A 27,893-nucleotide genomic window follows, 5' to 3' on the forward strand; every position below is an offset into this window, starting at 1 on the left:
CAAAGAAGGCAATGTAAAATTACTAATTTGGATCCCACTAATGAAGAATGTAAAGTAACTTGGGCTAAATTTTACCTTTTAATTAGCTATGAAACAAATGGTAAATAAATCTTACAGTATTATGGTTTGCTAAGCAAATTAACTGCAGAAACAAGATTGCAAATGGCATTTTTAAAAATCTGTTTGATATAACAAATTGTTTTCAAGCTCTTTTAGTCGCAACATTTGCACATACAAATAAAAACTAATTACAAATAATCCTCTAATTGTGTCTAATTCATCAATGCATGCGTAACATTTCTACCAATTAACAGAATCACTAAATGGAGTTATTATATGCACTTGAAAGTAATCGAAAATGAACTGCTTTTTAAAATTCTGTCCTTTAAACTTTCTATTAATTCACATTTACCTCATATAGGATGAACCTACAGTAGGCCATTAAAACTGACATATTGCCTTCCTTTGGAATGTGTTTGTATTTGTTATGTCCTACACGTAAACGTTTACTTCTGATGTTTTTCTTGAATAACCTCTTGGGTATTTTTACTGTCCCTTCCCTTTTTCCCCTCCCTATAAGGGGGAATATATTGCAATTTCCTGTTAAAATTTATGACTGCTTATTGTTTGTGTCCCTTTGTTGTTGCAGGGTACTATGATGTCTAGTAACAAAATTCAGGCCTTTTGAAGGCCTATTAAGTCTGTTTCCTGATACTCCAGTTTGAATATTTTATCAGTTCATTCACTCCAAGAATAAATATGTACACACACTTTATTTATACTACAATAATTCTGTATTCACAAACAGGCTCCAGTGTTCAAGTTTTAGTTTCACCTCCAATTAGCTGTACAGACATGGGCAACTAATTTCCTGTCTCTGGGCCCCAATTTTCTATTTTTTTTTTTTTAAAGCAATCGCCGTTAAGTAACTTGCTCAAGGTTACACGGCCAGTTATTTCTGGGTGGGTGCTAAGTATCTGAGCCTGGATTTGATCCAGGTCATCCTGACTCTGGAGCCGGTGCTCTTACTTGCTGAGCCACCTGGCTGCTCCTCCCAATTTTCTTATATGTAAGATGAGGGAAGTTGAATTAAATAACCTTTACAGTATCTCCTACATCAAAATCCTATGTTTCCAACTTGTGTCTTTATGTTTCATCTCAGTTCTCCTCTTTTGTTACTCTGCTCTCAATAATTTCTATTTATTCTAATTATAACCCCACTAAACCAGCTGTAATTTTGGGGTTAGATTTTCTGAATAAATGTGCTCTAAGTCAATGTTCCCATAGTTTTATTTTGTGTATTTCACTAAATTATTATTTTTAAAATTAATCCTATTGTTGGATGATGTATATTTGAATTATATTAGAAAAAATACTAAAGCTGTTTATTCTTAGATTGATTCTAATGGGGATATGCAAAGTAATATATTTCACAACTTAAAAGGCTTAATTATATTTTATGTAATTTTGGAAGCAGATAGCTCATTGCATATAAAAAATTTTTCAAGAATGTTATTTTATATTATTGTTAGAGTTAGATACTTTAAATGCTATAATTAGCATAGTTTCAATTAAGCAGAGTTGAATATAACAAACAGAAATATAATGCTGAGGCTTAGACACTCCAAGCAGGATAGTATAATAAAAAGTTAAATTCAGGCCATGGTGGGTAAAAACCAAAAAAGAAACAAACAAAACTTTTATTTGCAGAGAAGGAACAAAATTTAACAAGTTATGTATCTCAAAGAAGGCTTGAAATCTAATTTTATTTTTAAATTTTAAGAGTGACATGCCTAATCCCTCAATTTCTATTTTCAAAGAAACACATGCCCTTTTTGCACTATTTTACATACACATTAATATTCTAAATGAACAGGTTAAGACTTTCTAAAATAATATCACTGTACTCATTTAACTTACTTATGTGTTCCCAATAAATCACTCCTTTTCCCAAATACACACACTCAGGCTCAAGCACAGACATGGAACCTATACATTCTCCTCCCACACACACACACTGAAATACTCACTTTCAAAAAGAAATTTTAATATCTTTCATATAGTAAAGAGTTAGGGCCTCTAGGTAGCATCAGATTAAAAAAGGTGGAGAAAAACTCTGAAGATCTCTTACACCATGGAAAGAGATCAACATTTATAGGCTGTACATACTAGTCATTGAAGACCTGTCAATCACTTTTGTTATGAAAGATAGAACACTTGGAGTCTGCCAATCAACAGTGCAGGAATATGGAGCAGCTTTAAAAAATTGTCATGCAAGTAGGGACCAAGCAGAGAAACCAAACACCTCTACCTGAAAACATTTATACAGATGTATTTATCAGTTTTTAAATGTTACTCACTGGGATAGCCTCATAAAAATACACAGCTTATGTTGATGAGTTTCTAGGAGCCATCTGTTACTATATTTTATCATTATTTATTACTTCAGTAGCGTTCAAAGGGCAAATGATGTTTTAATCGTATTCTATTCCCAGTGAAAATAAAGGAAGGGGGGCAACATGAAGACTATGAAATGTAAAAGATTCATGGAAAGGTCCTTTTCTCCAATGGTTTCTTTGTGAGCTGACAACCTTGTTCTTACAACAGCTGTTACTGGAAAGATTTTTGAAAGAGGGTTGGCAGACAGCGTGAAATAAATCATCCAACAAATAGCTCTATGCATGGGAAATCCTTTTGCCAACTGAACTGGGTGTTTCTGTTTCAGTATTTTCTACAGCACCCAGAGTATTATTGGTAACAACAAATATCAAAAAAGGAGGTTTTTTGAAAAGTAATCTAGGTACTTTGACTTGAGTGTAAAATTATCTTTGAGTATATTTTAATACAGATAATGTGACTATTGGGTAGAATGTCAAGTTGAGAATCAGAAAGACCTAGGTTCTAATTTGGTCTTTGACATTAGCTGTGTGACCTTGAGTAGGTCTCCTCATTTCTCTCTGCCTCAAGCAGCAATTTAGGATTTACCTACTAAATGCAATCTGTATTACTGGGAAGAATGCCCACATTGGGAGTATCCTAATCTGACAAAGTTGCAGATCATTCCTGTATATTTTAGTATGTAAAGCAAACAACTGAGATGATATAAAATGCTGGGAAATACTTTAAAAATCACTTCCCATATTCTACCTTGGTTGAAAATAGCCAATTGTTTACCAGTTAGATTTCTAGCACATGACATGGATGACTTCTGCAGCATTTTTTTTTAATCAATTGGTCATTCAGGTTTTGTCCAAACCACAATAATTCTGAACTAGACTCACTCTGGTTTTTAAAAACAATGTCGATACATGGGAAAAAGCACTTTGGTTTTTCAAGTAAGTGTTTTACCATGACTCAGTGCATTTCCATAGAGGGATATCACATTTGTATGGAAAAATGGGCCTGACATGAAGTCAGTGCTAAGGTACAGACATCCGGCACACACACCACACACAGACACACACACGCTCTGTCTCTGTCTCTGTGTGTGTGTGTTTGTGTGTGTGTGTTTCTCTCTCTGTGTGTGTGTCTCTCTCTCTCATTAACAGGAGCAGTCATTTGGAGATGTGGGTGGTGATTTCCTAACTACAAAGCCCATCCTGTTCTATGAAGCTGTTATAATTAGTCTTTTGCAAAATACTCATGGTTTGTTGAGAGTTATACTGGACCCTGGTGAGGGATTACACAGACACTTTGCAAAATGGTGAGATGCTTGAAATCAGAAAGATACCTTAGAAAGACAGTTGAACTTTGAGTAATAAGATCTGAGTTCCAAACCCAACTGGATTAAACTACTCTCTACCTGTGTGATCTGGGTAGGCCACTTAGCCTGTTTGCTCAAATATAAAATAAGTATATAGCTTTTGAGATTTCCTCCAGTTCTAGAACTACATCGATGATCATATGATGAAAGAAACAGCATACATTCAAACATGTGCATATGCATACACAGGCAAAATTACCCAAGTAAATAGGCATATGTATAAGTGACAGTATGATAGAACCAGCTCAAACCAGCAAGTAAATTGTTACATTTTCAGTTGGAGTATTAAAATCATCTCAGAAATTAGCAAACACTACAAATCAGGGCTTGGTTTATTGCTGTGTTGTTTTCTAGCCTTAAAATTAAAAAAAATGTTAATGATGCAGATTAAATTTGAAAGGGTGTCAAGTGTACTTCCCTCGAAGCTTATGCACTCCAGCTGGTTGTTAAATATTTAACATCACACCACTGCTACAAACACAGACTCATATATACAGTATGACTGGTAAGCTCTCTAGCTGAAAAAGGACAAAAGATGGAGATTGAATTTTCTGTAAGGTTTGGAGAAAATGCAGGCATGTGCAGAAAAAAATACCAAAAGACTTCCTGGAAGAAGTGAGTGGTAAGAAGAGAAATCTTTAATATGCTTTCTGAAAGATAATAATTAATTATACCTTTGATTGGCTATAATAAAAGGCACAGCAATCACTGGTAGATGGCCTTAAATAATTCAAACCTCAAAAGATCTATGATTTAATTGGCATGAGTATCCCTGCAATATACCATACTATATAGCCTATATGTTGATATAATGTAAAGAACACTAGTTCTAGAGACAGAAGACTTGTGTTCAGATCTTCTCTGTCACTTAGTCACTTTGTGAGCTTGGGCAAATCATTTAACCTCCTCAGGTTCCTATTTACTTATGTGTAAAATGGGGTAGGGATTTGGACTAGAGACCCTTTGAAGTTCCTTCTATTTCTAGGTCTATGAACTTACTATAAAAAGCCTATTACGGCTTCTGTGAAGTTAAGAAAACTAGCTTTCTAGTTTCTAGATAGCCAACAGCTCAAGTGCCACCTTCATACTTGAAATTTTTCTGAATTTTAAGGAAGAATTTATGCTCCACTGGCACAGCCTTCAAGAATCTAGGATCACCTCCAACTCACAATAAAGCCTCAGAGTACAATGCAGAGGTGAGGTCTAGATAAAGTGCTATAATAAATCTGCTAATCTACTCTCTACAGAAGATCAGCAAAAGGTTCAGTAATGGAAGAAGTAACACCTGAACCATATCTTTGGAAAAAAATGTGAATGCCTATCTTAGATCATCATTATTTTATTTTATATCCTCATCTTATCCTCCTTATTGGACATGAGCTCACAGAAGGCAAGGTTTTTATATCCCCCCAAAATAAAGCCTTATGGATAGGAGGAACTTAATGACTGTTATATATACTGAACTAAATCACTTAACTATATCTGGAAGGGCAAAGTCTTACAATAACAACTAATCAATGTCTTATGGTGAAAATCCAAAGGCCAGCAGAAATTCCTAGGTCCCAGGGACAGGAGGACCCAAGGACCATCCAGGAGAATAGTTAGGTAGCATTTTTATTAGATCATGACCAGGGTAGGCCATAAGGAAAGTGTTTACAATGGTTCAGTTAACTTTAATCCTGGTTAGGGAGCTTTAAAAACTCTTCAGAATAGGAAAGTTCTGGGTTGAGGAGGTCTGCGGGATTTAGGATGGTGTGGACTTTCATCATTCCTCTTAACTAACTAGAATCTCTAAGATGTCTCAGAAACATCCTCCTTTTCCCCCACCGTTATTGTTGTTTGTCCTTCATTCTCTAAGAGGACCATGACATCAGGAAAGTGATGGCATGGCTTGCAAGTGAATTGAATTTAAATAAGGAGGGGCTGTGCAAAGTCACCAGCCTCTCTCTCTCCTCAGGAGTCATCTGGATCCAGTGTCAAGGACAACTGGAGATGGCCCTGTATGCAGTGGGAGGCCTTGACATTTTTAAGCTATGGTTTTCCCAAGTCTCAATTTGGCTTAGGCAACACCCATTGTGTCATTAAGGCTAGCTAAAAATAAGGCAAAGAGTGACCTCTTTACCTAGTCAAAAAAAAGTCAATCTGGGAGCAGAAGACTCTCAAGGTTTCTGGCCAAAACAGAAACAACTGGTATTTATACTCACTGTAAGGCATCATAATTCAAACATGGACCATGCGAAGCTTGGGCTAGGACCTGCTGTTGGCCAATCAATGAGGGTTGGAGTGATTTGGGTTTCAGGCATGGTCCATCAAAAGAAATCTCACCCATAAACCCTGAGGTATCTTGCTAGGTTTCAGCAATGAAAATTTATATTATTTTGGGCACAGCACCCACAGGTAAGGTTAAGATTTCCTATGAGGAGGGGAGGAAGGGAGGAAAGAAGGGAAGGGAGGAAAGAAACAAAGGAGTAAGGAAGGGAGGGAGGAACAAGCTGCACTGTCCAAATGGAAATGGCCAGTTGGCTCCCCAGTGGGGCAGCTGCTGCATGAGCCCGAGGGAACAGGAAGATCTCTTATGGAATTATAGGTTATTTCAATCCTCTTTGGGATAGGATGCCTAAAAGATCCCGAGTAGAGATTCTTAACCCTCAATGGATCTGTGAAGTTAGATGGGAAAAAATTCTTACATTTTTATTTTCACTAACCTCTCACTGAAATGTAGTATTTCCTCTAATGATATAAGATCATTATTCTAAGAAAGTTTCCATAGGCTTCATCAGACTAGCAAAGGTGTCCATAACACAAAAAATGTTCAGAAAAGCTCTCGAGATTTTCAGAACTCTACACAGGACCCTTTTGGCTTTATTAGTATACATAATCCAATTCAACTAATATTCATTGTTTCTACTATCATTGTTTCTACTATGTGAGAAGTACTCTTTTCTATTTATTTAAGAAACAAAAGCAAAAATTAAAAATAGTCTCAGGGTGCTTGTTCAATTGAATGCAAAGGGGCATCTTGCTTATGGTCATGCTGCCCACTGGAATCATGACAGACTATTAGTATATCTCTGATATTATGGACAAAGAATGAAATTTATCACCTAAGTGATTTGGGATTGCATGGATTTCTTAGCTCTTTTTCAGCTGAGCTTCTTTATTGAGGTAATTGTTCTCATACTTCTAGCCTCTCCTAAGTTTTTCCTCTCACCTCAGAAAGTAGTTACTAAGATCAGCTATTATCTACTGCTCAGTTGTTCCTATTAAAGGAGTTAGTTGCAAGGAATCCTCAAAGAGCATGCTTATTTTCGCAAATATGTTTCATTTGAGAAGATTATTACAATTAAAGTCTAATTAGGGGAAAGCTTTCCTGGGGACATAGCACTTGGATGAATCATTTATGTTCGAAAGCACTGCCCCTCATTCCATGCCTCCAGTCTTGCCATTGTCCCTAATTTCCCACTGTTGCCTTTCCCTGGCCTTGGCTGCCACATGGGACATAAGTGACATAATAATCCAAGTCTCCCATTCTTTTCACTTATTTTTAATTTAATATTTTCAATTAAATATTTTCTCTCCCTTCCAACTCTCCCACCCACTAGACAACAACAGGGTGGGGGAGGGAAAAGAGGAAGAAAAACCTTAGCAGCATCTACGCGCAGTCAAGTGAGGCAAATTCCCACACTGGGCATGTCCAAAAATGTGTGGGGTTTTTTTCTATAAATAAAGATCAGTGGAATGCAGGTGGCATTCATGGGTACCTTGGAATCACAGTTGGTCATTATGTAGAATCAGAGTTTTTAGGCCTTCCAAAAATTTTTTTTAATTCAACATATCGTTATTATATAAATTGTACCCATATGTCTCCTCACTTTACTTTCATCAATTCATATAAGAATTCCTAGGATTCTATGAAACTATACTTTTCATTTTTTCATAGCATAGGAATATTAGATTAAATTCATATACTGTAATGTGTTTACCTATTCCATAACCGATGAGCACTCCCTTAGTTTCTTGACAGCTAGGTGGTGTAGTGTATAGTTTCAGTGACTGGATTTGGGAAGACTCATCTTCATGAGTTCAAATCTGTCCTCAGATACTTACTATGTGACTCTGGGAAAGTCATTTAACCAGTCTTCCTCAATCTCCTCATCTGTAAAATGAGTTGGAGAAGAAAATGGCAAACCACTCCAGTATCTTTGCCAAGAAAACCCCAATGGTGTCTTGAAGAGTCATTACAACTGAAATGCCTCAACAACAACCCGTCAGTTTATAGTTCTTTGCTGATCCAAACAGAACTATTAGAAATATTTTTATACATGTGGATTCTTTTCCTTTTTCTTTAATCTCTTTGGGTATATCTAATTAATGATATCACTGGGTCAAATGGTATATACTGTTTAGTAGATTTTGAATCACAGTAATAATTTTTCCAAAATGACTGGATCAATTCACAGCTTCACCAACAGTGCATTAATGAAAACCCTGATTAGATGCCACAGAGGAGGTAGCAATGCTTTAACTTTGTGTGCATGTATATATGTGTATATATATATATATATATGTATATATCAAGGGAGGCATTAACCTTATCTCTTTTCATACATCTCTCATAACTTTTTCCTTGTATCCTTATTTATCATTACGTTGTATTTTTCCTTATTCAGCTTTTATTGATGTTAATTTCTTTTTCAGACATTACTATCACTTCCTAGAGCAGCTAGGTGGTACAGTGGATAGGGTGCCAAAACCTAGAATCAGGAAGATATGAAATCAAATCTGGCCTCAGAAACTTACTAGCTGTATGACCATGGGCAAGTTGCTTAACTCTGTTTGCCTCAGTTCCTCATCTGCATAATCAGCTGGAGAAGGAAATGGCAAACCACTCCAGTATTTTTGCCAAGAAAACCCCAAATGGAGTCAGGAAGAGTCAGATACAACTGAAATGATGGAAAAACAACAAATCACTTCCCAGTGACTCCATCTATCCAACAGAATCCTTCCTCATTACAAATAAGTAAAGTCAAGCAAGACAAATCAACATATTAGCCATCTTTGAAAATGTATACTTCACTCCACATCTATAAACTATCTTTCTCTGTTGAGAAGGTAGAGGTATATTTTATATTATGACATGTACTATTCAGTACACTAACAACTTTCAATGTTGTTGGCTTTTACATTATTGTGAACACCATTTTATATTATGTTCCTGGTTCTGTTTACTTTGCTTAGCATTAATTCATACAAGTCTCTTCAAGATTTTCTAAATTCTCACAATATTTGCAATTTCCAAAGCATTCTCACATATATATCCCGTATAATCTCCTCAAATACACTAAGAATTCAAAAAGGTCAATATTTAGCAAATAAAGAAAATAAGGGGACTCTGGAAGGTCATGTGATGGTCATGGAACAAATTAGGTCTCAAGCCTACCAATAATGTTCTCTTTCCACTTCAACATGAAGCTTAAACTGGTGCTGCTATATGGAAAAACAAAATGTTCCCTTTCCAGAAAAGGTCCCACCTTGGTAATTTACTGGGCAAAACTCCAATACCAGTTATACAAGGAGAGACCTGCCTCATTGATATCACTTCCAGAAACAGAACTACAAAGAATATTTTCTTTTGTCTCAGTTTGTACCCTTATTTCATCTCTGTATATTTAATATCCTCATAAGTCTTCCTAATTATACTGGAAGAGTGCAGGCTCTAGCTGTCTCTGCCTACCTGTAAAGGTTTCAGGTATGGTCCAGATGACAGATTGCTTTCCTAAGACAAACTAAACATGGAAAGACTCATTCAAAAATCATTAGTTGCTAGGTGATAAATAACAGTAGCAGCAATCCCAACAGTAGCTGGAATGGCACTGAGAATACACACATCTACTTGGAACTCGGGTTCTTATTGAGAAATATAAGGAAGAAATGTATCACAAAGTAGAAATTGAAATATCTCAAATAAATATGTATTGGTTGCCCCCAAACTGCACATTTACAAGGAACATTGACCCTATGGTCACTTGAAGGAAAACTGAATGAGAGTATAAACTAAATGGAAAAACAAATTAAAGGTAAGTTGACTGCTCCAACACAGAAAAAAGGAGGGAAGCAAAAAGTTTAAGATCCTTTCATCATAGAAAATTCTGTACCTAATGATCTGAGCATGACTGCTTACATTGGTGCTTTTGGTGCCAAGAGGTTTCATGAAGAAGTAGGGCCACTTAAGGGCAGAGGGAAGACTTGTATATACTAGTAGTATAGGACATTCTTCTGGCATCAACGAAATTGAGGGCTCCGTATGATGATCTCAAATCTTACATATGGATGAAAAAGCAACAGCAAATACTTAAATATTTGCATCCAAAAATATACAAGTTTCTCTACAAGAAAACTACAGTTGGGATTGGGGACCAAGTAGGAGGATGTACCACAAAAAGACCAGAATGAACAGAAAATCATCTATTAAGGTAGTGTGATTTCTATCAGTAGAGAGTCCTACAATGTTGAAATCAAAGCTGTTTTAAAATACTGAAGCAGAGTCCCTGCAATGTCAACTTAACTAAAATGCTCAACTTATTACACTCAACTGTTTTTCATACCAAAGTCTTGTTTTCATAATTAAAGTTTTTTCAGTATCAAAAGGATAATTAATTTTTATTTCCAAAATCCTCACACAAAATTGTCAGTAGATCCCTTAACCAAAATGAGTATTCTGAAATAAATAATAAATACCCTACCTTTTAACTTTTTCTTTATAGAATAATGAAAGAATTATGTGAGATCTTTTGCCAGTGACAAATTAATGGAATATTACTGGAGAAATGAAATCGTTTCAATATTGCATTCTTATTATAAGCAAGAACAGGGGAAGGAGCACTGGTGTCTAAAGGCAACAAAAAAAATCATTTCATGTAACATTTGGTTATCTCTTATTGCTGTGCTCATGATAAGTATTTTCAAAAGCACCACCATGAAAAGGACTGCAGCTTGTATGCCAACATCTGTTCCAGAAGATAAAGAGAGAGGGGAGTTCTGTGGAAAATTGTGTCGGGCTAAGATCAAGTACTAAAACTTGGGCCAAGATACTGCCAACTAATGAGAAAACTGCTGGTGTGGTATGTTATGAAGTGAAATAGGGGCATTTTTGTAGAGCATAAAACCAGAAAGAAGAAATATTATGGTTGTTCTTTTGTTCTGTTTTATGAAGGCGGGACATTTTTCTTTCCTTTTCCTAAGAAGTAGAATATTTTAATTGGCATTTGTATACTTTTTTCTCTATCTTGACACTTTTTTTACTGTTTTAAAAATACAAATCTGTCCCTTTTCATGGCCTGAGCTTTACTTCAGACAGATGTTAATGTATTCAAGTTGCAATCCCTCTGTAGATATGGAACTGTTTTATGCAGAATACTCATGTAAATATATGTGCAACTAAATTCACTATACTTAAAATGTTTTATCTTGCTTTAAGCAAACTAAAAGAAGTCATATATGCGTTTATCAATTGAATAAAACTTTCCAGAATAAATTGATATATAGCTTGATATTCGATTATTTCAATACAAAGTTAAGAATAAGTATAATTGGGGCAGGTAGGTGGTACAATGAATAGAGCACCAGCCCTGGAGTCAGGCAAACCTGAGTTCAAATCCAGCCTCGGACACTTGACATACTTACTAGCTATGTGACCTTGGGCAAGTCACTTAACCCCAATTGCCTTGCCTTTCCACTCCAAAAAAAAAAAGAATAAATGTGATGAAAAAAAATATTGATGGAAAATATGATTCAGCAGCAAAGACTGAGAAAGGCCAAAGGCTAACATACAAGGTTCACACTTAAAGATTATTAATACTTCCTTGAAGGAAATAATCTTAGAGCAGTGGCCATGCTGAATACAGAATCACAGCATGCTCAAACACACACACACACACACACATATGTATGCACAGACACACGCACACACACAATGAAGTAGATTATATTTTAACATACAGGAAATAATTCTCTACTGATCTGGGATTCCTGAGTCAACAGTCCCTCTGAAATCAGAGCACTGACATAAAAAAAAATCAAAATTAATACAAGGCTAGGACAATTAAAATGAGAAAAAAATATATATTGGTCATTAAATAAAATTAAAGCAGAGGGATGAAAGGATGTTGAAAAGGATCATAAAAATTTCATGCCAAATATTGATGTGAAACTTCTCACAGCAATGTGATTTAGACGGGAGAGGGCAAGACTTGGAGTTAGGAAAAACTAGGTTCCAGCACAACCTCTGACACATACTATCTGTGTGACCAGAGGCAAGTCACTTAATCCTTTGATATCCAACTCTTACAGAGGTAACCCCCACCTGGCTAAAAGTATTTATCTGCAGTAAGGCAGGGTGTTCCCACTCTGATGATACCTGACATCAGTCAACAAACACTTGCCCCACCTTCCAAAAGGAAAGAGATGTCAACTAAAGGCAACATTTGGAATTTGGATTTTCAGTTTTGGTTTGGAATTTTGACTGAATTCTGAAATCTTATATAAAAGGATGAGGGTGGGGCGGCCAAGTAGCACAGTGAGTAAGAGCACCGGTCCCAATGTTAGGATGACGTGGGGATCGAATCTGGGCTCAGACACTTAGCACTCACCCAGAAACACCTGGCTGTGTAACCTTGAGCAAGTTACTTAACCCCAATTACTTAGGGGCAGCCAGGTGGCACAGCAAGTAAGAGTGCCAGCCCCAGTGTCGGGATGACCTGGGGATTGAATCCATGCTCAGACACTTAGCACCACACCCAGAAACACCTGGCTGTGTAACCTTGAGCAAGTTACTTAACCTCAATTGTTTTTAAAAAAAAAAGAAAAAGAAAAGAAAAGAATGGAGGTGGCTAGGTGGTACAGTGAATAGAGCACCAGCCCTGGAGTCAGGAGAACCTGAGTTCACATCCAGTCTCAGACACTTACTAGGTGTGTGACCTTGGACAAGTCACTTAACCCCAATTGCCCGGCCTTCCCCCCTCCAAAAAAAAAAAAAAAGAAAAGAAAATGGTGGTGGAAGATTATTATCAGTATTGACTCAAAGTAGCAAGAAGTAGTGGAGGGGAAAAGTTTTATAGAAAGCTTGGCTTGAAACACAATTAGTATGAAATTGGATAGCAAACATCAAGAATGGTAATGATCTGAAATGATTGCTTTTTATTCATTTTTTTAAAAATAAACACACTCTCTTGTTATTAAAGACAATGCAACCACTACATTTTTATAATCATATGTCAGCTTTGGATGTTTTCACAGAACTGTAAGAGAAGATACCCAAGAAATGGAAATAATAACAAAAAAGTGTTATAAAGAGAACATCAGGGATTACCTAACCATCTATCTGCTTTACCTAACCATTTATCTGCTTTCTCTTCTATATAAAATTTTTATGAAGTAATCTGCACTTATACTAAGAGTATCATTGAAGACAGTGTTAGAAGCGAAGAGTAATCCTTTCTCAAGAGATACATATTTCATTTCATGCTTCTTTACTATCACGTAATTGATTGAAAAAATGTAGAGAGAGTACAATAACCCACTAAGCTTTTGTTTTGTTGACCATAATGAAGCAGTTATTGAGCAAAACACCAATTAAAGTCTCTTGTTAGGCCTGGGCAGGAAGCCAGGCCTTCATTGCCATTCAGAATGCTTGCTCTTTCCCTCCTTTCTCACAGTGGCCAAAGTCCTGTTCTTGATAGGCCTGCAGGTAACCCTGTCCTCTAGGCCTGTGGCTGCCAAGCACTTGCTACAGAACTCCAGTCCTGGTGGGGAAAGTTCTTTCCTTGGACCTTTCTGTTGGCTTCCCTGTCCTTTCCTGGGAATCAGCATTAGCACTACAGGGTCCAACTGAACTCCTGCAGCGAACAGATGCCAGCAGTGGGGCTGATATTCCTAGTTTTTTTTATATAGTACTGTTTGGATAGCAGCCCCCAAGAACAGATATACAATTACAGTTGACCAATGTAGGAGAAGAAACCCCCATAAGCTAATATTTTACATAAAGAATAGTATAGATGTGTGCCCTGAATGTAGCTGCCTGAAACAAAAACATGTCCTTTGTGGTTTTTGCTACAAGAAAGATCACAACGAGACTGTACAAATCAGAAGTCAGATAGGGAAACAGGAAAGGAGGCCTTTTTAAGGGCCCAACAGTTGAGACTGTGGTATTATACCAAGGAGAAGCTCCCTCCAAAGAAGAAGTGACCATCCCGATTAGTCAGGGACTAATGCCACAGGTATATTCAAAGAGGATGATCACACATTAAACATGACTGTGGGAACTTGGACTGTTTTGTTTCCTTCACCTTCTGGGATTCCAGGGAAATGCTGTCAACAGGTGGCATGGTTTAGTGCATAGGGCACTGGGCTGGAAGTCAAGAAAACGTGAGTTTGAACCCCACCTCGGGTGACCCAAGCAAGTCACTCAACTTCTTTGCACCTTGCTTTCTTCATATGTGAAATTAAGGGATAGTGGTAGGTAACTTCTAAGGTTCTTTCCAGGTCCAAATCCGTGACCAGCACACCTTACCACTGGAATCTCCTTCTGATTCTAAATAGAATATACTCTGAGAGCGAAACTAATAACCTTACATCAGGAAATACTAACATTTGCAAGTGTCCTACATTTTTGGGGGGAAATGTTAATTTTGCTGACTATAACTTATGTGATTTTAAAATTAATGTGAAAGGGTAAAATTTGAATTTTGTCAAGAATGCTCTTTTGGAGCTTCAGTTACATTTACACAGTAAAGCCTGTATTTCATCAACTTCACCCTCCTTACCTCCCCTGCAACCCTACTCAGCCTTTCACAAAAACTATCTTCCATGCATTCTGTCAACACTGTACAAGAAACAACAGGTATACCTTTGCTAAAAAAAAATGAAAACTCTCCTCTGATAATTAATATCAAGCATAACAGAAAATTAGAAGACATACTTGCTGCTTTTTAAGAGGCCAAGTCAAAAATTAATTCCAAAGTAATGACAAGGTCATCTGGTATTGTTGCTTGTGACTGGCATCTTGCTAATGACATCAAGTCCCAGATTAGCACAGAGCTTCATAAATGAGATCTATAATCACTTAAAAGAGTTTGACCTAACCATTCTAAATATTAAGTTATCAAATGGTCTCACACCCTTATATCATGAATATAATAAAATGATAAAAGTGTCCTAGGCACTGGACATGGTGAGCACCAAAAAAGGGGAAAAAAAACAAAGAAATACATTTTAACAAAAAGGAAAGTTGTTATTGATGCAAGATTTTTCCATGCATTAGCAATCTATATAGAATCATACCACTGACTTGTCAGAGTAAAGAATACAGTTTGTAAAACTGAAAAATTAATAAAGGATATGCTATGCATTTGAGATTCAGCTCTGTATTGCATATACAAAGAACCAGTCATAAGAAAATGGAAATCTGCAATGACATTAAGACCAAGAATGTTTTTATTTAGATTTTAACTGCTATAAATCTAATGTCAAATAAGCCCAGAAAGCGCCTGCATTAGCCAACATTTAATTTACTTGCCAAGTAGAGAAATGATGACCACGGTTGACACTGGTTTAAAATAAAAACTTGTTTGTAAAATCTTACAAAAAAGGATGATGAATAATTCTGATCAGTTTCATCTTATCAACCAATAAGTAATTAAGAGCTAGCTAATGTGTGAAGTACTGGTAAAACAATCCATTCACAAAGGAAACTATTTGCACAGGAAAAATAAATAAGAAAGAAAATCTATTGTCCAAACACTGATATGCAGTTAAGTTGGCCAACCTATAAAGCTCATCCATTAGGTTTTTATATCTTTGATAGACACAGGCTGCCAAACTTGTCTATTAGGCTGTTATATCTTTCATTGACACAGTCAATGAACTCGGAAGAGAGAGTGAGCTATGTTGCCTACAGGAAAATATAAAATTCTTTTAATGATCCATAAGCTTTTCTCCAAAACAAAGGTTAAAAATTTCAATAACAATATTCTGGCAGTACTATATGGCTGAGAGACCATGGTTCCTGAAGAATTTAATTTAAAGATCACCACAATGGAAATGGAAAAGTCTTTAATGTACAAGAGCATTTTATTATGTTCTTGTACATTATTTTTATTATAATTATTACAATGTTATTGTACATATTACAATATTACAAACAAGAAGATACCCTGCCCCCAAAAGAATAAAGGATCTCAGATGGACAGAGGTAGACAGAAGTATATCTACCTCTACCTATCTGTCTATTTGTGATATATCTTTATCTAATGGAAAGGAATGGCCATCCCTGTGGGTAGAAGGACTAGAATAAAGATAAAAGTTAAGAGAGTTGAAGTTGATGCACTTAGAGGTTAGAGTATTTAAGGAAACATTCATATGGAGGACCAAGCTAAAAAGAAAATAGTTTATTGCATACAGTAGGCATTTAATAAAGGTATGTCAAATTAAAACAAATAATAGATATTCCTCATCTGGAAAGAAGACTTTTGGGACAGTTATATGGCACAGTGACTAGAGTGCTGGCCTTGGAGACAGGAGGACCTGAGTTTGAATCCATCCTCAGACACATGACACACTTACTAGCTGTGTGACCTTGGACAAGTCACTTAACTCCAATTGCCTTGCCTTCTCCAAAAAAGAAAGAAGACTTCATCATATGATGAAGGAGAAGGATAACTTTGGTTCATCATCATGTCAAGAGAAATTAAGGAAAGCCCCCAGGACATTGGGTGGACCTGTGATGGTGGATTTTGGTCAAGAGATAGACAAGAGGGGAGTAGAAACAGGTGCTCTGCGTGGCTCTGGCTTCCACCTTCCCCAATTCATGAGAAAGGGGACTTTAAACAAACTTTGGAGCAGCAGGACCCACAAAATGACACAAAGAAGCTAATGTCCCACTGAGGACAACCCAGCAGGCTGGCAGGAATCAGCCAGTGCAGCGTGTTGGGAGCTGAGCCCAGGTCCACCTGAGCCAGAGGTTTTAATCCCAAGGCGAGCCTGACCAGCCACCAACTGGAGGGACTCCAGATCACCAGCAGCTGTGGTGGTCCAGAATTATCAACACATAGATGCTAAGGATAAAGTGAGAGGTCAGTACAGTCTGGACTTTGGGACTAGTAGTTGGGATTATGTCGGCTTCTGCCCCCAGGACAAGAATCCATTGAGGAGCCCTGGCTGTGCAGCCACCGCCACTGTGGTTGCTTCAGCTCCTGGCCTGCAGAGTATAGGGGGACCAAGTGACCAGTCTGAGGGGTCATCACTCTTCTTTAACCTGCTTGGATCTGGATTTGGGTCTAGGGTGGAGGTCCATGGTGTGTGTCCAGCTTGCCAGAGCATGTGAAGGCTTCAGAAAGGGCACCCATCTAATACCTCCAGCAGCTGAGAGAACCCCAGCATTTGGGACAAAAGCTCCCCTGTCTGGTGGCAGAGTCCTACTGTGGCAAAAAGCCCAAAACACAAGTAATTGAGTAGCAACATGAGCAGGCAAAGGAAACAAAGCAAACAGAAGATTCCAACATTAGACTCCTATTGCGGGGACAAAAAGGATCAAAGCATGGAACAGGAGGAAGACAGTGAAGTCAGAACTCCTGCACCAAAAGCTTCAAAAGAAAATACAAGCTGGTTACAGGCCATAGAGGACTTTAAGAAGCAGATAAGAGAAGTGGAGGAAAAATTGGGAAGAGAAATGAGAACAATGCAAGAAAATTAAGAAATGAGAGTCAATAGCCTCACTGAGAAAAATAACACCTTAAAAACAGATTAACTCAAATGGCAAAAGAGGTTCAAAAAGGCAATGGGGAGAAGAATGCCTTAAAAAGCCAAATTTGCCAGATGGAAAAAGAATCTCAAAAACTCACTGAGGAGAATCATTCCTTCAGAATTAGATTGTAGCAAATGGAAGCTAATGACTTTATGAGAAATCAAGATGCTGTTAAACAAGATCCAAACAAATGAAAGAATAGAAGGAAATGTGAAATACCTCATGGCAAAAACTACTGACCTGGAAAATAGATCCAGGAGAGATAATTTAAAAATTATTGGACTACCTGAAAGCCATTATCAAAGAAAGAATCTAGAAATAATCCTCCAAGAAATTCTCAAAGAAAACTGCCCTGATGTTTTAGAACCAGAGAGTAAAATAGAGGTTGAAAGAATCCACTGATCACCTCCTTAAAAAGATCCCCCAAACTCCTAGGAATATGTAATGGTAAGTAATTTTGAATTTGAAGATTCCTTTTGTGTTGGCAAAAGTAGCAGGTACTTACACTTAGTAACTGATCAAGCCTCTGATTGGGGGAACAGAAGGCATGAACTCCTGTCTCCTGCTAACTGACCTAACAGGAAGGGGTTGGTCAGAAGGAGGTGGTCAAAGAAAGTAGGTAATACTGTGTATATAAGAAAAGCCTCAGAGAGGCACAGTCAGCATTTCTTTGAGATAGGGATCTGATGGCAGAACAGCTACAGAAGAATGGAGAACTTGTGTCCTGACAACTTGTGGTGGTGGAGCTTCTTCTGAACAGGATCCCAGGAGCCCAGAGCCCAGAGCCAGGAGCACAGAATCCAGAGCCAGGAGCCCTGGAGCCCTGGATGCCAGGATCCCAGGTGACTGAAGCATGACTGGGATACTGAGGCTTTGTTTGTTTGCAGCTTGGTTGAGCCTTGATGGTGAAGGATCTGACATTGACCAGACCCTGTGAAGTCCAGTGTGGAGCGGTACCTGCCCAGAGAGCTGGTCAAAGAACTGGGAGTTATCTGCCATTGAACCCAAGAGACAGTCTGGTGAATCCAGGTGGAATCTGGGACCATGGAAGGGGATACAGGGAATCTGAAAACAGGCCCCAAGTCAAGATGAAAAGACCTCTCCTTGGGTAGTGAGTAATTATGGGATTATAGTTTACTAGTGACCTAAGGGATGGAGGGTTTTGTGTATGATACTTAGTAAGACTTTGCTGAATAAGTGACTGACTGTACTTTGAGTACTTTGACTATTGTACTTTGAAACTACTGAAAAGTGACTTATTGAGTTAATCAAGATTTTGCCCCAAGAGTGGAAGATTTTGAGATTACTGATTAGTGACTAATTGACTTAATCAAGACTTTACCCCAGGAGTGGAAGACTTTGACTGTGTACTTTGATAATACTGATAAGTGACTGATTGAATTAACTTGAGTGACTATTTTACTTTGAGACTATGTTGTGAATATTATATTGTGATTTTATGCGATAAGTTGAAATATGGTGTATTTTGAATTATGTTTGAATTTTGAATTACATTTGAATGCTGTATTTTGAATTATGCTATACTTTGATTTTCCATGGATGTTTTGCTTTTTTTATGGAATAAATACAGTGATCACTATACTGAGTAATCAAAACCTTGTAAAAAGCTGTTCATAGTAGCAGTTCTTCTGGAGAGCTTCTGTGCCTGGCATTACAGAATATTATAGCCAGGTTCTGAAATTCCCAGATTAAGGAGACAATCTTACAAGGAGCCAGGAAGAAACAATTTGAATATTGTGGAAACACAATCAGGATAACCCAGGATCTGTCAGCTTCTACACTGAGGGATCGAAGGGCTTGGAATATGATATTCCAGAGGTCAAAGGAGCTAGGATTAAAACCAAGAATCACCTACCCAGCAAAACTGAGTGTCATGTTTCAGGAGAAAATATGGTCATTCAGTGGAATAGAGGACTTTCAAGCATTCTTGATGAAAATAACAGAGTTGAATAGAAAATTTGACATTCCAATACAAGAAGCAAGAGAAGCATGAGAAGGTAAACAGGGAAAGGAAATCATAAGCAACTTATAAAAGTTGAACTATTAACATTCCTACATGGAAAAACAATAATTGTAACTGATGCAATTTTCTCAGTATGAAAATAGTTTAAGGGAATAGAATCATATATATATGAGGGTATATGGGCATATGAATACATATGTGAATGTGTGTATATATGTTTACAGGTATATATAGATAGACAGCACAGGATCAATTTAATAGGAAGGGATGATACTTAAGAAGTGAGAGAGGAATATAATGAGAGGAGATGGAGAGAGACAGAATGGGGTAAACTATCTCATATAGAAGAGGCAAGGAAAAATGGTTACAATGGAGGGGAAGAATAGGAAGGCAAAAGGGAATGGGACAACCTTATTCTCATTGAATTTTACTTGGGGAGGGAATGAGACACACACAAAATAGGGTATCTCACCCTACAGGAGAAGATGGGGGAAGGGGATGAGAAGGAGGATGATGGAAGGGAGGGCAGGCTGGGGGAGGAGGGAAGTTGGAAGCACCCACTTTTGAAAAAGCACAGGATCAAAGTAGAGAATAGAACAAGTGGGAGGTGAGATGGGAGGGAGGGAAATATAGTTAGTCTTTTACAATATATCTACTATGTTAATGTTTTGCATTAGCTACACATGTACAACATATACTGAACTGCTTATCTTCCTAGTAAGGGTGGGTGACAAGGGTGGAAGGGAATGAATCTGGAATTCATAGTTTTAAAATCAAATGTTAAATATATACTATTTTTAATACTATTTTACATGTAATTGGGAAATAAGATATACAGGCACTGGGGCATAGAGATCCACCATGCACTACTGGAAAAGTCGAAAGTGGTATGGGAGAGAGCAGACTGGAGGAGGGGATATCCCATGGGACTGCTATTTTGGGGCATTGGTTAGGGGAAAAACAGGGAGAAAATTTGTAACTCAAAATCTGGCAGAAATGAATGGTGTAAATTAGAAGTTAATAAAGCATTTGAAAAATTAAAAAAAAGATATAGACAAGAGTTGTACTAGGCAGTCAGGCAAGGTAAGCTTATATTTTTGCACTATTAAAAGGAATATTTAGATTGATCTGATTACAGATCTACTCTATAGTTGTAGTATTATCAAAATACTTAAGTTCTTTTCATTCTTGAAACATTTAATAAATGACTGGTTAATATCATGTACACATCATATATTGAACTTATATTCATTTCTGTGTCAGAGATATAAAAAGTAGGATAATTCTAGATGTTTTTATTTCCTTTATCTTTCTTTTTGAAGATTACAATTGAGGTACTCTTAAAATAGTGAAAAATGAAAATTTCTCAGTGTTGTTTCTCCCAGGTAACTGTGTAAAGAAACCTTTGCTTTTCCAGTGAAGTAACTGAAAGAAAACAGCTGTTTTTTACAGAGGAGCAAATATGTTACTGTTTAAATGTGGTAAGGAAAAGGGAGGGAACAAATACAGGAGAACAGGGAGATTATGTTCCCTTACTTATCCACCAGCCATTTCAGCAGTAAAATCAGGTACCTAGAAAAGCACACTATACAAGCTGCTCCAGCCTCTATTTCCAGAACTACTTCACATTATCCCACTTACATACTCCATAATCCCACAAAAATGGTCCATTGTTCTTCCTTAAGCACTTTATTCCATTTCCTACCTCTTTACCTTTGGACAGGTCACCTCTGGTCCCTAGAATTCTCTCTCATCTCACCTCTGTCTCTTGGAATTCCTTATCTCTATCACAACTGAACACACCATTTCTTTCCATTGGAGGCTTTTCTTGATTCCCCTCAGCTGTAACTGCTCTCTGCCATCCCACACATGGAATTAATTTGTATCTATTCACATTTATTTATTTGGCTAAATGTTATTTTCCCTTAGTAGACTATAAATTCTGTGAGGTAAAAACTTTTTTTTTCTCCTTCATTCCACCAATCCCTAGCACTGTGCCTTGCACATAACAGGCACTTTAATAGGGAATCCTTACCTCACTAGATCTTTTCCAAAGAACCCTTCCGTAACAAGGCAGAGTATTAATGAGATTTGTAATTATAACTGAGGGATTCTTTAGCCACTGTATTTCCTCCTTGGTCTTCAAGGGGATAACCCCATGCTGTGTACTTCCTTTCTGTTTCCAATTAATTTGGTTATAGGATTGGACATATTGAAAATGAATTTTCCCTGAGGATATATGTGGTAATTTTACTCATCAGCCTATCAAAACTCAATGTAATTTTGTTGTGGTGTAGTCACTAAATATTTATACTATTAAAAATAATATACCTGGAGGCAGGTGCGGAAAACGTGGCCAGCAGAGGCAGGCATGGAAGGCGCCTGATCAACTCTGAGGGCATGTCTTCCTACCCACCACAAGGTCCACTACCAGGCCTATCACCAAAGGGCTGGGACTAGAAAGAGCAAGGTAAGAAGCAAATACAGGGGGCCCTGTCCTGGACAGTAAACACTCCTAGGGCTACCACTTCATAGCCCAGAAATTTAAAGAAATCCCCTTTCAGGACCTCCAAATACCAAGATGACAGAGTGAACCTCACTTGCTCCAAACTCCCCCCTCTGACCCTGAAAACATAGTAACTTGCCCCAGGGCAAAACCCTCTACAGTAAAGGCTTAGGATCCTAGAGGAAGGGTGTGGCTAGGAGGGTAGAAAGCAGACTACAAAGACAAAGACTCTGGAGTCCTACTATCCTCAGAGGGAGGAACCAACCTCAGAGGGAGACAATGTGGACTCCACACCCAAAGCTGAAACTTCAACAGGAATGGATCCCAAGCACAGAAGGCTCTCCTAGATGAGATCAAAAGGAACTTTGAAAACAAAATGAGAGAGATAGAAGAAAAAATGAATAATTCTCTCAAAACCAAAATAGTAGAATTAGAAAAACATTATAATGAGGAAAACATATCTCAAAAAGAAAAGTGTATGATATGGAAAAGGAGCTCCAAAAATTAACCAAGGAAAGTGATTTGCTAAAAACCAGAATTAACCAAATGGAAACAGGTAACTCTATGAGGAACCAAGAATTAGTCAACCAAAACAACAAGAATGAAAAATTAGAAAAAGAGGTAAAATACCTCAAAGAAAAAATAACTGACCTGGAAAACAGATCCAGGAGAGATAATCTGAGAATCATAGGCCTACCAGAAAATTATGATGAATAAAATGAGCCTGGACAACATTCTCCAAGAGCTTGTTAAGGAAAACTGCCCTGAGATACTAGAACCTGAGGGTAAAATAGAAATTGAGAGAATCCACCGGACACCTGCTGAAAGAGATCCCAAACTGAAAAGTCCTCAAAATGTTGTAGCCAAACTCCACAACTACCAGATAAAAGAGAAAATACTTCAAGCGGCCAAAAAGAAACAATTCAAATATCGAGGGTCCACAGTGAGGATTGCACAGGATTTGGCAGCCTCTACACTGAAAGATCAGAGGCAGTGGAATTCAATTTTCTGGAGGGCAAAAGACTTCGGGTTACAACCAAGGATCACATACCCAGCGAGACTGAGCATATTCTTCCAGGCAAAGAGATGGTCATTCGATGATATAACAGAGTTCCAGACCTTCTTGATGAAAAAGCCAGAACTCAATGGAAAATTCAACCTCCAATTACAAGATGCAACAGTGACTTAGAAAGGTAAACAAGGAGAACACACACACACCCTGCTATTTGATAAGAGCAAACTGGTTATAGACAAGTAGAGGGTATGACTATGAAATATACAAAATGACGATTTAAAAAAATCTTATTAAGGGCTACAAAGGGACTCCAATGGAAGAAAGGGAATCGATGAAGTGGAAAAGAATAAATTATGCCACACATAGAGGCATAAAAACTGTATAGCAGAGGAAAAAAAGGGAGGGAGTTAAAATCTTATTAGCTTTTCCCTCATTGGTTCGGGTACAAGGAGGAAATAACAACCAGTTAAACATAGGACTCTATGGAGAAGAAACACAAAAAGTATCATTTTAGAGGGAAAGAGGGGAGGGAGAGGAGCTTTGCATGAGATTTGTTCCTGTCACTCTTGGTGCGAAAAAGAAATAACATAATTCATTAAGTATAAAAATATCCTACAGGCAGTAGGAGGGGGAAAGGGTTATGAAAGGGGGGTAGGAGTGGTTTGTAGGGAGGGAAGAAGTAAGGGGAAAGGGCAGGAAAATCAAATTATGAGTATCAAAAATGAAAAGGGTGAATCTACCTCCAATGAAGAGGAAATCAAAATAATAATAGGAATTATTTTTCCCAATTGTATGCACATAAATTTGACAATCTTAGGGAAATGGATGGATATTTACAAACATACAAGTTGCCCAGATTAACTGAAGAGGAAGTAAATTACTTAAATAGTCCCATCTCAGAAAAAGAAATTGAACAAGCCATCAGACAACTCCCTAGGAAAAAATCTCCAGGGCCAGATGGATTCACCAGTGAATTCTATCAAACATTTAAAGAACAATTGATTCTAATACTCTACAAACTATTTGGGAAAATTAGTGAAGAAGGAGTCCTACCAAATTCTTTTTATGACACAAATATGGTACTGATACCTAAATCAGGAAGAGATAAAACAGAGAAAGAAAAGTATAGACCAATCTCCCTCATGAATATAGAAGCAAAAATTCTAAATAAAATACTAGCAAAAACACTAAAGCAACTTACGACAAGAACAATACACTTTGATCAGGTAGGATTTATTCCAGGAATGCAAAGATGGTTTAATATTAGGAAAACCATCAGTATAATAGATCATATCAACAATAAAACTAGCAGAAACCACATGATCATCTCAATAGATGCAGAAAAGGCTTCTGACAAAATACAACATCCATTACTATTAAAAACATTGGAAAGTATAGGAATAAATGGAGCCTTCCTTAAAATAATAGGTAGCATCTATTTAAAGCCATCAGCAAGTATTATATGTAATGGGGAGAAGCTATAAGCATTTCCCATAAGATCAGGGGTGAAATAAGGGTGTCCACTATCACCCCTCTTATTCAATCTGGTACTAGAAATGTTAGCAGTAGCAATTAGAGAAGAAAAAGAAATCAAAGGAATCAAATTAGGCAAAGAGGAGACCAAGCTACACTCTTTGCAGATGATATGATGATATAACTTAGAGAATCAAGTAAAAAAACTACTTGAGACAATAAATAAATTTGGCAAAGTTGCAGGATATAAAATAAACCCACATAAATCCTCAGCATTCCTATATATTTCCAATGAAATTCAACAGCAAGAGATAGAAAGAGAAATCCCATTTAAAGTTACTGTAGACATTATAAAATATTTGGGAATCTACCTGCCAAAACAAACCCAGGATCTATATGACCACCACTACAAAACACTTTTCACACAAATCAAGTCAGATCTAACTAATTGGAAAAATATCAATTGCTCGTGGCTGGGTTGAGCTAATATAATAAAAATGACAATTTTACCTAAATTAAATTATATATTTAGTGTTATACCAATCAATTTACCAAAAATACTACTTTATAGAGCTAGAAAAAATAGTAACAAAATTCATTTGGAAGAATAAACGGTCCAGAATATCAAGGGAATTAATGAAAAGAAATGCTAGGGAAGGTGGACTAGCTATACCAGATTTCAATCTGTACTATAAAGCAGAAGTCATCAAAACTATTTGGTACTGGCTGAGGAATAGAGCAGTGGATCAATGGAATAGATTAGGCACACGAGATTCAGAAGTCAATGACTATAGTAATCTATTGTTTGATAAACCCCAAGACCCTGGTTTTTGGGATAAGAACTCACTATTTGACAAAAACTGCTGGGAAAACTGGAACATAGTATGGCAGAAACTGGGCATAGACCATTGCCTAACACCATATACCAAAATCAAGTCTAAATGGGTGCATGATCTAGGTATAAAGGTTGATACTCTAAGCAGTCTCCTAAAACAAGGAATAGTTTAGCTATCAGACTTGTGGAGAAGGAAAGACTTTATGACTAAACAAGAATTAGAGAACATTATAAAATGTAAAATGGATAATTTTGACTACATGAAATTGAAAAGCTTCTGTACAAACAAAGCCAATGTAACCAAGATTAAGAGGGAGGTGGGAAATTGGGAAAGAATCTTTGCAACCTATGTCTCTGACAAAGGACTCATTTCTAAAATATACAGAGAATTGAGTCAAATTTATAAGAATACAAGTCATTCCCCAATTGATAAATGGTCAAAGGATATGAACAGGCAGGTTTTCAGAGAAAGAAATTAAAGATATCTATGAGCACATGAAGAAATGCTCTAATTCACTATTGATTAGAGAAATGCAAATAAAAACAACTCTGAAGTACCACATCTCACCAGTCAGATTGGCTAAGATGACAAAACAGGAAAATGTCAAATACTGGAGAGGATGTGGGCAAATTGGAACACTAATGCATTGCTGGTGGAGTTGTGAACTGATCCAGCCTTTCTGGAGAGCAATCTGGAATTATGCCCTAAGGGCTATAAATAATTTCATACCCTTTGATCCAGCAATACCACTCCTAGGGTTATATCCCAAAGAGATCATAGAAATGGGAGAAAGACCCATATGTACAAAAATGTTTATAGCAGCTCTTTTTGTGGTAGCAGAGAATTGGAAATTAAGGGGGTGCCCATCAATTGGGGAATGGCTGAACAAGTTGTGGTATATGCATGTTATGGAATACTATTGTGCTATAAGAAATGAGGATTAGACGGTCTTCATATTTACCTGGAGAGGCTTATACAAACTGATGTTGAGTGAGAAGAGCAGAACCAGGAGAAATTTGTACACAATTACAGACACAACATATGTGTGATGACCAACTTTGATAGACTGGACTCTTCTCAGCAATGCAGTGATATAATTCAATCCCAAAAGACTCATGATGGAGAGAAATATGTGCATCCAGAGAAAGAACTAAGTTTATATCCAGGTGGAAGCAAAATACCTGATCTTTTTCCTTCTCTTATTTGGTTTTATGTCCTCATTACCATTTTTCATTCCAGTTGGACAATCCGTCCTTATAACCTGACTAATGTATAATGTGAAAGTATTTACAGATCCTATGCTTGACTATATGCCGCCATGGGGGGAGAGGGGAGGGAGGAGGACAAAATGTGAAACTCAAGGAATTGTGGAATTGAATCCTGTAAACTAAAAGGAAACAAAGAAAATTTTAAAAATTTTAAAAAATAATATACGTTATAACTAAACATTTAAGCAGGCAAGGTATAGCATAATAATTGACCACTATTAATTCAATAATATCTTTCTGCATACTTATGAAATGTATACATCTTTATATGCAAATTATCCTATGTAATAAAATACAAAGAGATACATATATGTTATATTTACATGGTCTAAGAAAAATGATGGTTTTAGGGTTGTCTTTTGTTTTGTTTTTAACATATCAGGCAGCATGGTATAGTTGATAGAGGCTCAGCCTCATTATTAGAGTGGCCTGGGTTTAAGTTCAGTATGTGACTCTTACTGGCTATGGAATTGTGGGCAAGTCACTTAACTTCTCATTGTCATAACTCTAAGACTGTCAAGTTGCAAAGTACTTCCTTTGGGGAATGAAGTTCCTGTCCATGAGCTCCCTTCAGCAGGGAAATCATTCAAGCATGAGATCATGATGACTGACTCTTTCTCTGTATGTATGTATGTATGTATGTATGTGTATATAGTAAGAGATCCTGTCTCTTCTCTATTCCTCCTTCGGTCTAACCATCTGGTAATTTTACACCTTTCTCAAAATACTTCAACAGTCCCTTACTGCTTCCTCAGTAAAGTTAATTTCATTTTACTTTGTATTTAAGGCCCCTCCATAAGTGAGTACTTCCTTACTTTGTCAGATTTATTTCATACCATTTCATGTATTTCATTTTCCAAGTAATGTGAGCACAGAGACCCCCAACCTTTTCTGTTTCCATGCCTTTGCTCACACTAGTCTTTTATGTTTGGAATAGTTCTGCAGTTAAATTCCTGCTAATTTCAGACCGATTCATTGGTCACCTCTGGTAAGAAGTGTTTCCTTATTTCTCCAGTAATTAAAGAGTTCCTTAAACCACACAGAATATGATTTGTTCCTCTCTTACTGGACATACTTATCTACTATTTTGTATCATCACTATCATGGTACTACTGTATAATGAAGGTGACTATAGTTTCTCTAAAGCTACTTGCTAGTGGATTAATTGAAAAGACTGACCAAGATGGAAGGGTTTCCAGCAGAAGCCCAATTATGGACCATGTGTCTGTTATCTGAGGGCCAATTTAGCC

At 37.1% G+C, this 27,893-nt stretch overlaps 1 protein-coding gene, 1 non-coding gene and 1 pseudogene across 2 annotated transcripts in view; 1 reads left to right on the forward strand and 2 right to left on the reverse strand.

The window, feature by feature from the left end:
- Positions 1-27,893, reverse strand: part of NALCN (sodium leak channel, non-selective) — a 558,956-nt gene that overhangs the window by 488,752 nt on the left and 42,311 nt on the right. The window lies entirely within an intron of this gene.
- On the reverse strand, positions 8,244-8,376 carry LOC138143054 (U6atac minor spliceosomal RNA). Its single transcript, XR_011163593.1, has one exon. It is a non-coding gene; the product is annotated as a U6atac minor spliceosomal RNA (small nuclear RNA).
- Positions 9,822-14,211, forward strand: LOC138143045 (large ribosomal subunit protein bL32m pseudogene; annotated as a pseudogene).

This window comes from Petaurus breviceps, unplaced genomic scaffold (genome assembly GCF_028583685.1).
Source record: "Petaurus breviceps papuanus isolate PSGF00001 unplaced genomic scaffold, PetGlider_PUasm1.0 90625, whole genome shotgun sequence".
In the NCBI taxonomy this organism is placed as follows: Eukaryota; Metazoa; Chordata; class Mammalia; order Diprotodontia; family Petauridae; genus Petaurus; species Petaurus breviceps.